A 13,492-nucleotide genomic window follows, 5' to 3' on the forward strand; every position below is an offset into this window, starting at 1 on the left:
TGTGTGTGGTGTGTGTGTGTGTGTGTGTGGTGTGTGTGTGTGTGTGTGTAGGTAGGGTCCTTTCTGGGATCCAGACACTTGGAATTTACAGAAGAACCAGGGAGCAGAGGGAGATGTGATACCAGGCTATCTATCCCTTTGGTTTAAGCTTCACTACACAGGAAAATTCATGGTTCAGCACATAGATGGGGTCTTCTTAATGACTTGGTGCTAGAAACTTCAGACAATAAGGGAGGATCATTCTTCCTCTTAACTGCTTGAAGTAGAAAACTGAAAAATTAGCTATTTCAAAAGTTATCACTGTGTCCTTGATGTATGTCATTGTCAGGGTTGGCTCTGGTCATCCCAACACATCTAGAGTCACCTGGGGAGGGACCTGTAGGCAAGTCTGTAGGTCATTTTCTTGATTAAGGATTGAGCTGGTCGGGGCCTTGCTCCGTGAGGGTGGTGCTCCTAGGGCCCCTGCATTGTGTAAGAAAGCAGGCTGCGGGCTGGAGAGATGGCTCAGCCAGAAGGGCGAGGCTCACGACCCAGAAAGACACATTCCTCCGCGGCTTCTGCGTCAGTTCCTGCCTCCAAGCTCCTTCCCTGAGGCCTCAGCAGTGGACTGTGATAGACACATAAGTAGATAAGCCCTGGGGTTTTACCACACGTAGAAGCAAACTAAGAGACAGAGCAGCTGAGCCTGCGCGTAGGGGAAAGCCAAGGACAAGCACTCCGTGGCCTTTTTCTGTCCTAGGCCTGGTTCTGTTTTCCATCTTATACTTTTCTAGGGAGAGGATTGGCTTTAGATTTAAGTCAGATACAACTAGGAGCCCCACTCTGACAGTTCTGGTTTGGTTGTTCTGTGTGTTTTTGTTTTTAGGGAGGGGAAACGAATCCTAATTCAAATACATTGACCCTGGGTAAGGAGTAGAAGTAGTCACATTAAAAAAATGTCAGGAAGCCTAGGCCAGAAGGACTTGACGGAAGGAAGTTCCAGGCGAGTGCACACTGAGTAGACATCCGTTCTTCCTTCCGAGCAGCAGCGGACCACTGAGTTCCCATTTTCCACAGTAGAGGAAACTTGTAGCGCACCAGGAAGAAAAACATCTCAATTCCAGCCTGATGTCGTGCCCATGCCTGAACACACAACACTCTGGAGCAGAACTAGATGTGGAGTTGAAGCCGCGGGCTCCATAGAGAGACCTGTAAAGGGAAAGGAAAGAAAAATACGGTTGCATGGGGGTTGGAGGTGGGGGCGGGGTGTGGGTTCGGATAACCACTGTTAAGAATATTCATTCCACATCCTGTGTGTGGGTAATTTTTATGTCAACTTGACACAGGCGCTAGAGTCATCTGAGAGGATGGAACCTCAATTAAGAAGATGCCTCCATAAATCAGGCTGTAGGCAAGCCCGTGGGGCGCGTTTTCTTAATTAGTGATGTGGGGGAGGGCTCTCAGCCCATGGTGGGTAGTGTCACTCTGGGCTGTGCAGTCTGGGTTCTATATCAGAAAGCAGGCTGAGCAAGCCATGATGAGCATGTCAGGAAGCAGCACCCTCCATGGCTTCTGCATCACCCCTGCCCAGGTTTCTGCCAGTTTGAGTTCCTGTCCTGACTTCTTTCAGTTGGACTGTGATCTTCAGCCTAACTAAGACTAAACATTCAAACTCATAGTTGCTGAAGGTGTGATATATTTTTTTTCAGTAAGTGTGCATGAAAACAACATTTGATGGGCATCATCACTTTAGTACTTCACGTAGCTAAATCCACACTCTGCCTCAGAACATTCAGGTCAGCTGGGAGCCCTGGAGCAGATGCTAGGTTTGCAGTCTACTCCGGAAGGGCTCCTAACCTTGGCTGGCGTTAGGGGTGATGGGCGTGAAGAGCAGGGTACCAGGGAAAACTCTGGTACACTCTGCTGGGACAGCCTGCCACTGTCACCTACTTTCTTAGCAGTAATACTGGACAGTGGACCGTTCCCGGGTTAGAGATGTGTTGTAATGGGTACTTAGTAGCCACAAGGAGTGTGGGTGGGGTGGTGCTGGTCCCTGCGAAGAAAGCCCACTGGATACCGCTGGGGGCGATGGGAAGAGGGGCCACATAGCTAATATATGAGCCAGGAGTTTCACTCTGTGAGTCACTGACGAAAATGGAAAACGTACACTAAAAGTTGTATACCAGTCTTCGTGACTGTTATTCACAAGAGCACACAGTAGAAACATTGCTGGTTGATGGGTAAATCAGATGTGGTGTATCAGTTACACAATGGGCCTCTGCTTGATGGTGAGGGATGCACAGATACATGCTGAACGTGGATGACCAATCACAAAATATACATTATAGATCTGTAGGAACACAGATGCTAAATTTGTGTACTCGAGACTCTCAGTCTATAGCCCTGGTCGTCCGGTTAGTTAGTCTGTATGTAGTCCAGGCTAGCCTCAAACTCGTCACCGTCCAGCTTCAGCTTCCTGGGTGCTAGGATTACAGGTGTGGGCCCCCAGGCCTGCTTATGGTGAGGATATCTCAAAGTTATTCATATCACTTATCGTGGGTACCTGTATTATGGGGTGTGGAACAGGCAGAACGGGCGGGGGCACCCAGGACTGAGGGTTGGAGGGCTGATAGCTGACCCCATTACAGACCTGCAACAGGTGCAGACAATGTGGGCTGACTGGGCCGGGTGGAGGCAGGGCTGCCCCAGAATAGTCCACTCTCCCACTTGAGCAGGGTTAGTAAAGGTGGGGAGGCTTCCTTTTCTGGCTTTGGGCAAAGATGCTTGTCCCTGAGAGAATGGGCATGCTTCTCACGGACCTCTCCAGGACTAAAGGACTTTGTAGGTTTAGAATCAGTTGTCTGTGAGAGTTTCGAACATGGGTTTTCAGGCATGGGATCTAGACATGGGAAGGCTCAAATCCAATGCCACATGCTCTAAGATTTCTATGAAAACTGCATTCAAGCTTTAGCAGCTACCCTGCCAGGCATGCTTGTAGAAGCTCTGCACAGTGGTGGACAGGCTGAAGTTCTAGACCTTTCCACAGCTGACCAACGGCTGCAGGGCGGGCATGTGGGAGGCGTGCAGGGATGTGGCAACCGCTGGGACCACAGAACACCCCTGCCGTTAGGAGTGCTGGAACCGTACTGAGAGCTTCACTAACATCCCCCTGCAGGGCCATCCAAGACCTGAAGCAGATGAGGAAGGAGCACAGCACACCTGTGGAATGGAGAGCTGGGGATACAGAAGCCAGGCAGGATTTTAATCGGCATAGTGACGATACGGCTTTGCTGCTGATCTGTGGAGGAGCTGCTGGAAGCAAGCAGACGCCCCCCCCCCCCCCACACACACACACACAGACACACAGCACGCAGTTCTGAGACTCACGCCGTTCCCGAACAGCCTATCCCCGCAAGTGGAAAGTGAGTGGAAGAGCCATACCTGGACAAAGAAGATGAAAAATCACTGTATGAATAAGGCAAGCAGGTAAGAAAGCATGTTCTGAGAGGGAAAGAGACCTGGGCATACGAGAAGGCTTTGTATCCTGACTGTTTAAACAGGAGCAGTTCAACGGAGGGTCAAAATCAGAGTAACAAGATGTTACGAAAATGAAGATTGCAGAGCCAGAACCAAACCAAAACAACAACAACAACAAAACGCCACACTGGCAGAGAACACTTCAGTGAATGTTAACAGTGAGGCATGGAAAAGACAGACATTGGAAGGCTAACTGGAGTTGCTATGTAAAGGCCAGGCTGTCGTAGGAATGTTCTAGAAGAGGGTTTCTGTCTTACTTGCTGATGGCCCAGCTGAATGTATATCAGCATGAACACAGAGATTGCCACGTTAAAAGGAAAGCAGCATTTTCTTTTCTTTTTTAAAATATTTTTTTTAAAACTCTTTATTTTTATTTTTCAGGTTTCTCTGTGTAGCTTTGCGCCTTTCTGGAACATCCTGTTGCCCGAGTGCTAAAAACCATTTTTATAATTAATTTTACATATCAGCCACAGATTCCCCTGTCCTCCCTCCTCCTCCCCTTCCCCCCATTCTACCCCCCATTCTCACCTCCTCCAAAGCAAGGTCTCCCCTGGGGAGTCAGCCCAGCTTGGTAGATTCAGTTGAGGCAGGTCTAGTCTCCTCCTCCCTGCATCAAGGCAGAGCAAAGTGTCTCAGCATAGGCCCAGGCTCCCAAAAGCCAGCCCATGCACCAAGGGCAGGTCTTGGTTCCACTGCCTGGGAGCCTCCTAAACAGTTCAAGCTCATCGACTGTCTCACTTATCCAGAGGGCCTGGTCCAGTTCCATGGGGCTCCTTAGCTATTGGTTCACAATTCATGTGTTTCTGCTGTAGTTGGCTATTTGTCCCTGTGAAAAAGCAGCATTTTCAATGTGTGGATTTGAATTTGAACTAGAAGCATCTTCGATAATGTGGCCAACTCAGGCAGCAAAGGCAGACATGATAGACTGATGTACAGCTGCACAGTCACAGCCTGCTTGCTTTGAGCTTTGCTCCAGTACTTTCCCAAATCAGTTTGCAAAGGAATGGTTTCCTGTTATGAGGAGAAATGCACGGTGACTATTATATTTTGATACTGGGGGTGGAAGTTGGAAATTGCGCCTAAGCACATGCTCCGTCACTGCACACTGCGTTCCTAGCTAAGCTTTCTCAAGCCCCATCGTCTGTTGGAAGTTGGTAGTAGTAGTAGTCAAGGTAAGGCCACAAACGAGTTGTTCTTATTGGAACAATTCTTATCTCTTTCTCCCCTGGGATGAAGCTTGCAGTTTCACTTTGCCTCTGAGCGGGAAGCCTGAGGGATGAAGGTCAGGGTTGAAGTTCTAATGCTTTATCTTCCCGATAGGGCCAGACGTGATTCTGCACAGATGATATGGTAATCATTGTAAGTGGACTTTTCACCGCAGTCATCCAAAAGGACACTGGGAAAGGTGAGAGCTAGGAGTAGACACTGGATGGAAGAGGGAGGAATCACACTTTGGGAACACAGATTGCTCCCAAGCAAGGAAGGCTGTGTGGCTTTGGCTGCCAGGAGCTCTTTCCACTTCATCCAGTAGATCAGATGGGCGATCAATTCTCTATCGATTGGCCTTTGGGTTTCATATTTCAGCACACCATTTCTTGATGACGTCTGTGGTGGTTGGAAAGGAAATGGCCCCCAAAGGGAGCGACACAAGTAGGAGCTGTGGCTTGTTGGAGTGGGTGTGGCCTTGTTGGAGTGGGTGTGGCCTTGTTGGAGTAGGTGTGGTCTTTTGAAGGGAGTATGTCACTGTGGACACAGGCTCTGAGGTCTCCTATGTGATCAAGTCACCACCCATTGTCTCAGACCACTTCCTGCTGCCTGAAAGATGTAGGACTCTCAGTTACTTCTCCAGCACCATCTACTTGCATGCAGCCATGTCCCACTATGATGATAATGGACTAGACATCTGAAACTGTAAGCTACCACCTCAATTAAATGTTTTCCTTTATAAGAGTTGCTGTGGTCATGGTGTCTCTTCACAGCAATAGAAACTCTAATCAGACAATTTCCAAATTAATGCTAATGTGTTGAGGACATACATACTTTTGCTCTTTAGCTACCAAACACCCAAACTTTAGGGCACTTCTTTGAGGAGATGTCTTTTAGTTGGAAGTTTTCCTGTGTCCCGCCCTGTCCTGCAGCTGCTCAGACCCAAGTAAACACACAGAGGCTTTTATCAATTATGAACTGGATGGCCTAATGGCTCAGGCTTCTTGCTAGCTAGCTCTTATAACTTAACCCATTTCTATTAATCTATAAGTTGTCATGTGGCTGTAGCTTACTGGTATTTTTCACATCTTGCTCTTCCTGGTGGTGATGGCATCTCCTGACTCTGCCCATTCTCTTCCCAGCATTATCCTAGTCTGCTCACCCTGCCTATACTTCCTGCCTGGCTACTGACCAATCAGCATTTTATTTATTAACCAGTTAGAGCAACGCATATCACAGCATACAGAAAGACATCCATAGCAACGTCTTAATAAATTTTCATATAAGAAACTCGGATACAGAGAAATCATTCACTCAAGTGAAAGAACAGAAACAGCTCCTGGCCTGATCAGTATATTAAACATATGAGAGCTGTATGCAGTATTTAAATGGTAGCACTAACAGTTTTATATGATCAAAATTTTGGTCTTGTCTAGGAAAATAGTGTGATTTTCAAAAGTCCTTATTAGATAAACCAATACTTCCAAAGTGTGCTATTCATATTGCTTCAAGTTATAGAAGGGAATTCTAATAACTGGTTGTAGCTGCCAATGCCCAGTCCAACGTGATGGGGTCTGGTCTTACATTTGGCAGGTGGGAGCCCTGAGAATGTGCTGGCATCTAATTAGCAAGCAAACAAGATTGCCTGCATGCATGCATGCCACAGTGCAGGCACCACTTCCTGCATCTTTGCCTTGAATTAGCGGTTCTAAGGTCTTCACAGCTTGAGTCCCAAAACCTTTTGGTGGGTTAGCATGAGGTCTGCTCTCCTAATACTGATATCGGATTCACTCTAATCATTGTACTGATATTTGCCCTGCAGTGCAGGAGTGCTGGAGAAAACTGTAGTGGTGGCATGAACCATTTGTGAGCATGTCTTCACCACCAAGCTCTGGCGACAAAACACAGTGCAGCTTTGATTAAGAATGGCCTTGGAGGGGCTGGAGAGATGGCTCAGAGGTTAAGAGCACTGGCTGTTCTTCCAGAGTCCTGAGTTCAATTCACAGCACCCACATGGTGGCTCACGACCATCTGTAATGAGATCTGGTGCCCTCTTCTGGCCTGCAGGGATACATGCAAACAGAACACTGTATACATAATAAATAAATTTTTAAAAAAGAAAAAAAAAAAAACAGCCTTGGAGCTGGGCAGTGGTGGTGCACAACTTTAATCCCAGCACTCGGAGGCAGAGTCAGGTGGATCTCTGTGAGTTCGAGACCAGCCTGGTCTACAGAGTGAGTTCCAGGACAGCCATGGAAACAAACAAACAAGAATGGCCTTGGTGAAACAGTAAAAATGAGGACTTTGGTTCAGTTTTGACCTTTCAAGAGTCACAGTGACACGGCAGATGCTCTGGAGAAGCTCTTGGGGTTGACCTGTAGAGTGACTGGCCCCTTTCTTACAGAACACTGTTTTTACCACAGAACAAACAACGGACTCTGGCTCTGTGGCAGACATGATCAGAGATGAGCCTGCCACTTCAAAGAGAACAGTAGACGGTGTTGATGGCTAATGACTAACGTGTAGGTGGGAAAGAATTAGAATCTTGGGAAAATAAGTATCTACTGCCACAGAACTCAGACTTTCCTATGGTGCTGGTAATATTTTGGCTCTCTATATGATACTGTACCTTTGGGGACATCACATAATGGAATATATGAGCACCTGGTGGGTCTTCAGATTCTGCAGCAGCAGCACACAGCTCCCTGTGACACTGGCCACTAGCATTCTTGTAGCACGTCGTCATGAGGCTTTATGGTTATGGAAAGGGACACAAGACAGACAGATGTTATGACAAGTTTGTTGTCACAGATACGGATTCTTGATAAAACTCAGTCTTCAAGAAACTTAGAGCCCAGTGTGGTGACACACACTTGTGATCATAGTACTTGGGAGCCTGAGGGAGACAGATTGTTGTGAGTTTGAGGTCAGATTGTACCACATAGCAAGACCCTCTATAAAACAACAAATCAGGGGCTGGAAGCTGGCGTAGTGGCAATGTCTGCCATGAGCCATGAGCTCTGAATTGGGATCTTCAGAAGCACCCATGTAAATGTCAGGCATGGTTGCCCACGACCACGGCGCTTGAGAGGTAGAGAGAGCATAGCTTGTTGGCTAGGTACAGTGAGAGCCTGTCTCAAAGGATAAAGGAGAGGATGGTTGTAGCTAACGGTGGTTGATGCCAACCCTGAAAACCTGAACAGAACAGACGCTCCAGGTTGTCTGCTTCCACATATGAGTCATGGCATACATGCACTCGAGGGTGCTTGAGTGCATGCATGTGTGTGCGTGCGCGGGTGCAATAAATCTAAGATAATGGCTTTGATAAAGTGCAAAGATAAAAGTCTTCCTTTATGGGCTCCGTTCTGATGTTGATCTGTGGCCTCTGCATCTGCACACCCATATGTACACACAACATACACATACCCTAAACAAAACCCCCACAAACAACAACCTCCAAAGAAAGAAGCTTAAAACTATGAAGAAGCACTTATCAGGGAAAGTTATTAGAACATGTGTTAGCCTGGTTTTCACTTGTTCAGTGAAGAAGAGTAAAGAAGAGCTGGAATTCAGAGGCAGACCCGAGAGCCCACCTGCCCCTAGTAAGCTAGACATGAAAGAGCTTTGTACAACTACAAAACAATTCTGGGCCAGAGAAACACCTCAGTGGGTAGAAGGGACATGCCACCAAGCCTAACAGCCTGAGCCCGATGTCTGGGATCCACCTGGTGGGAGGAGAGAACTGAGAGTTCTCTGACGTCCACGTACACACAACACACAATAATGACAGCTCCATTCTGTTTCTGTTTGTGTGGGGTTGTGGGTGGAGGCCAGGGGTAGACATCAGGGTCTTCCTCAGCTGCTCCTCAGCTCATTTTTCTGAGCTGGATCTCTCATCGAGCTTGAAGCTGATTTGGCTAGAGTTGGACAGAGCCCGGGGAGCCTGTCTGTTTCTCTAGAACCAAGATGGCTCAATCACTGCACTTGTGGGTTTTTTCCTCCCCACCTTTTTTTTTTATTTATAGACACATGTAATTTGTTAACATGGTTTCATCATTGTTACTTTAAAAGGAGTTACTATGCCAGGGCAGGTGGCATAGGCCTTTATTCCTAGCATTTTGGAGGCAAGCAGTTGGATCTCTGAGTTCCAGATCAGCCAGGGCTACTGATGCATTGGCCCTGCATTTTCTTCTTCTTCTTTTTTTTTTTTTTTAAATGTTACTAAATATAATTTTACATCTTGGCTTTTACAAGACTTTAAATATTGATGTATACTAACCATATGAGAAAAAGCTATTTGAGGGGTAAGTCTAAGACTAAAAAGCTGTGTGTTCTTCTCCCGTGCTCTGTATGTGGAGGGCATTCAACAAATGAAAAATTGAGACCGTCTAAATAAACCTAAAGAGCGTTCTCTATTTGTTTCTTTCCTGGGAATGCTGCTACCTTAAAACCAAATGGCTAATGATGAGGATAATGATAATACCAGTAACGGGCTGTGAATCTCAACGCTGGGAGGTGAACTGGAAGGCACAGCTGCTCAGAGTGGCTGCAGGACTTCAGAAGACAGGTGGGATGGGACACAGACACACGCACACACACACACGGACACACACGCACACACAGTTGTGCTTTTTACAATGACAAATAGAAAACAATGCTCAGAAAAAAAGAACCAAAATCATGCAAAAAGGTCTTTTTTGATAGGCCAATTCAAATTTGAAAGCATGTCCCCCAGAAACCACTGGCCTCCCTTTTCTGCCACCCCTCCCCCCCAGTCACCAGCCTGGGGAACCCAGTATGGCTGGGAATTGAGGATGTAGAAGGCCTGGTTCATAAGTGTGGATCAAACGGGAACTTTAATGTGACCCTAACGGCTCATCTCTGCAATTTAAGCAGAGAGGAAAGAAACGCGAGCAACCAGGAAAACATTACATAAGCATGGAGGAGAGTTAGAATCACTTGTGTTTTACTTTTCTGAAGAACTTAATTTAAAACAACTTAAATTTCTTTTTGTGGTAAATAGTAGGTATTTATTTGAAATGAAAAAAATACTTAAGTACCTGGACTATTGCATTTAATCATGGATTGTACTTGTCTACCTTTTTGCATCAGACAGAGATACAGTGAACACTCAGAATCACAGACTGCACACCAGATAGGAGTTCTGCAGGCCTTTTACATAACCACCGGAGAAACAGATATTGGATTCTGCAATACAGTACAAAAGTCCACAATCAATCCAGTCGTAGCCAGTATCTTCAATTTACTTCTGCTGCTGTACAAATAATTGGCCAGTACTAGGGCTCACAAGTTAACAACGGGACAAAATATACATCGCACTGACACAGAAAGTCAGCTCTGTTAATAATGGTCATGCAACAAGTAACCAAACTTGCTGAAAATTAAAAATACTTTCTAAAAACATTTTAACAGCATAAATAGTTTATACAGTTCCTTTACCAAAACAAAATGTATTTAAATGATACAAAGCAAAAATAAGTTTCTACCACCTTTATACATAAGAAAGTGCAAAATAACTTATCTAGAGTGTTTTGCTATTCTCCAGAGGGCTGGCTGCTACGGGCAGCTACTTCTCGTCTTCAAAAGCATGACGTTACACTTGCACGCTACACACGGATGTGCCAGAGTACATGGATGCGTAGGGATGGATGCATGGATGGATGGATGGATGGGTAGAAGGATCAACAGAGATCAGGCTGGAGCCCCGTGAGGTACTCAGAAAAGAATATAGACCACAGGAAAGTGGACACACACAATGTTGCTAAGCAGATTGGCACAGAACACAGAGGAATTACCAGAGAAGCAATGAGCCAGCGGACGTGAGTGCGTGCGCTACCCCTGTGTGAATGACTGTGAGTTCTGCAGAAGTGAAAAGAAAACAAAAACCAAAGCTGATGGAACAAAAAAGTTGCCCACAGCACCAGCTGCCAGAGGAAATACTATTGTGAGGGGTTTGGTTCCCACATACGAGTTATGGAAGTTGTGTCTGAAAGTGTAAGAGCATTCATCCCGTAGAACTGTGGGCTAGACAGAGGAACAAGCTTCAGGTGGCTCACACACATTCCTAGAGTCCAGTCCTGGAACACCTCTGCCATGGGGTGTGGGGAAACGTGGGTCATGGGCCAAAGGAGGGCGCTTCTTTTCAAAAGTGCAGAGTAACACTGCTACAAAGCGTCCAGAGGCAGACAGGGCCAGCCCACCACCATGCAGCAGCAGCAGCAGCAGCAGCAGCAGCAGCAGCAGCAGCAGCTTCTGCAACTGGGGAACACCAGCGTCCGTCTAAGAACTCGATGGGAGATGGCGGTGCGTGAGACAGAAAGAAAAACAAAGCAAAAGCAACTTTTCTTCAAGTGAAGAGTTAATGCCAACCACCCTCCTCCCCGCGTCTAGCTGAGCGCTTAGAAATGGAAGCGCCGGAGTCAGTTTCGCTATGGATCAGAGACTGCAGGCTGAAACCTCGAAAGGAAGGTTTAAATTTGGGAAACATAAGGCACTAAAGCAGCCGTCACGTCACGGTTTCTCCTGGAGACCTGCTGATCAGGAAGAACAAGCTTGTTCTGAAGCTGCTTTCAGCCCATCGGGTACAAGGTCACTGTTGTACCAAATGCCTATTTCTGGACACATGTGCATATATGTGCATTTTAGTGCATAAGTGTGCCTGTCACCAGGGCTAAAGATGGAGAGTTAGGGAAGCCAAAGCCACTGTCCTTTGAATTCATGCCTCCCTCTGTGGGGGTGCGACGGCCTGTCCTTCTTGGGCATTAGTGATTCTACATTGTTCAAATCACAGGGCTTTTAGAGTTGTTCATATATTAGCACTAAGTATCTGAAAATGTTAAAATCTAGATTAATTGTTTTATTTTGATTTCATATATATATATATTTATATTTATGTACATAACACACATTTTAAAAAAAATCCCACCAACCAAAGCGTTTCTCTATAAACTTATCTCTTAGCTCCCACCAGCTTTAATCCTCCTGGATTTGTGTGTTCTGTATCCAACTAGTAGAACAAATTAATAACTAAATATTAAAATACTGTAATTATATTCATAGCAAAACCAAAAAAATAGACATCGAGTACAGTATAAATCTCACTGTTTTCAGGTAGATGCCTTAAATGGAGAAAGTTCATTTTAAGCAGTTCTGACATGATCCAGTTTTACAAGGTTTAAATGTTAATTTCTGTACACCTCTTTTAAACTCTTTTTTGAAAAATAAGATGTAGTCGAACACCAGTGTCTCCAAAGACACACACTTGTTTTGCTCTATGCAAGAGAAGCTAATTTGGGGTCACATGCAAATATATTCCATTAGCTGAGCAGGGCTGTGCTCTGCCTGAATTGGTCACTGATCCCTCTAGGCGATGCTGAGGTGTGCTGGGACACGCAGCCCACAGGTCAGTTTACGGGGCCCGTCACATCAGAACAACACTGTGGCGGTATGCAGCCAGAACATGATGCTCAGGTATTTGCAGGTTACCTCATGACCACACTTCTTTTCTCCACACTAGCTCCTAAAGCAGGGCTACAATATTTTGGTTAACTAGCCTATTTTTAAGTGGAGATACTGTGGGCAACTTCAAAGAAATGGTATCAGGCACACAGGCTTGGTTTGAACAGGAAAAAAAATTATTACAGATAATGTCTTTGAGGATAAAAAAAACCATATTTATAATTGAGAGATGTTAGACAAACCTTAAATAGTTCATTGAGTTAGTGGCTTAGTTTGAAGTCTCATGTTACAGGCAAGTAGTCTTATTTAGAAAAAAAAAAGGCCTTTATACCTATTTACAATATACACAGCTGCTTGCAAAGAAGTCAGATTTACAACCGTTTTTCTAGAAGCCTTATTTTTAAAAGTTTTTGTTGATTTTTTTCCAAATAAGGATGAATAGCTCTATAAAAATGAGATGCAGGAGACAGCTGGGAGTACGGCGTTTGCTCTTGGAGACAGCTACACTATGGGTGGCCCGGGTTCTGAAACACTCCTGGAACCACCTTGCTTTCCAAAAAGCGTGTGCTGTTCACTGCATAGTGCCTGCCAGTCACCGGCCTCGAACCCGTGATCCATGATCCCTTTGAACTCGACACTTCAAACACTCAGCCTGAAGAGGTGGGTCAACGGAGCCTGCTTCCATGTCCTCACAGCCATGGCAGGACCCAAGGAGCTCCCCAGGCCACGGTCGCTGTCAGCCCCCTCAGTCCCGGCAGTTCGAGGTCCGTCTTCCATCCCTCTCTCGTGCTGCAGGCTGTAGTAACAGTTCTGACAGACTCGCACGGGAGAGGAGATCTTCAAGCGCTTGATTTCTGACTGAAATCGACTGCACCTGAAGGAAGGGAAGAGAATTTAGTCACGGATCCTCTCCATGAGCCACCTGTGGTAGAGGACGCGGGGAATGGGAGACTGGCTGGGAAGCCAGCAGCCTGGCGTCAGAGAGCAGGACACAGGAACACGCCCAACTGCCACGCTGGTTGGCTCATGTTGCTGCCCAGGACCAAAGAACACCGCAGTGAGTAGCCTGCGGAGACGCCAGGAAAAATGAAGAAAAACAACAGAGCGGGGCTGCAAAACTGCGTCCACCCTGAGGCCAGGAGCTTTAACTGCTTGGAACCCTGCTCTGCGTCAGGGAGGTGGCTGGTGGGGGTGGTGGAGGGGAGCCTGATGACCAGCCAGGAGATCGATCGGAGTCTCACCCCTGAGCTCCACAAGGTGGAAGTAAAAAGACCGACCACTGCCGAGCTTC

This window comes from Peromyscus leucopus, unplaced genomic scaffold, assembly GCF_004664715.2.
Source record: "Peromyscus leucopus breed LL Stock unplaced genomic scaffold, UCI_PerLeu_2.1 scaffold_305, whole genome shotgun sequence".
In the NCBI taxonomy this organism is placed as follows: Eukaryota; Metazoa; Chordata; class Mammalia; order Rodentia; family Cricetidae; genus Peromyscus; species Peromyscus leucopus.